Below are 382 nucleotides of genomic sequence, written 5' to 3'. Positions count from 1 at the left end.
GTCATTGGCATGTCGTTGGCATGCCACGGTCGACATTTTGCGAGGCTTGGCATGTCATTGGCATGTCGTTGGCATGCCACGGTCGACATTTTGCGAGGCTTGACATGTCATTGGCATGCCATGGTCGACATTTTGCGAGGCTTGGCATGGCATTGGCATGTCGTTGGCATGCCACGGTCGACATTTTGCGAGGCTTGACATGTCCTTGGCATGCCATGGTCGACCTTTTGCGAGGCTTGGCATGCCACGGTCGACATTTTGCGAGGCTTGACATGTCATTGGCATGCCATGGTCGACATTTTGCGAGGCTTGGCATGTCATTGGCATGCCATGGTCGACATTTTGCGAGGCTTGGCATGTCATTGGCATGTCGTTGGCATGC

The sequence above is a fragment of the Pyrus communis genome, unplaced genomic scaffold (assembly GCF_963583255.1).
Source record: "Pyrus communis unplaced genomic scaffold, drPyrComm1.1 SCAFFOLD_23, whole genome shotgun sequence".
NCBI classification, from domain to species: domain Eukaryota; kingdom Viridiplantae; phylum Streptophyta; class Magnoliopsida; order Rosales; family Rosaceae; genus Pyrus; species Pyrus communis.
This window is presented reverse-complemented; position numbering follows the sequence as displayed.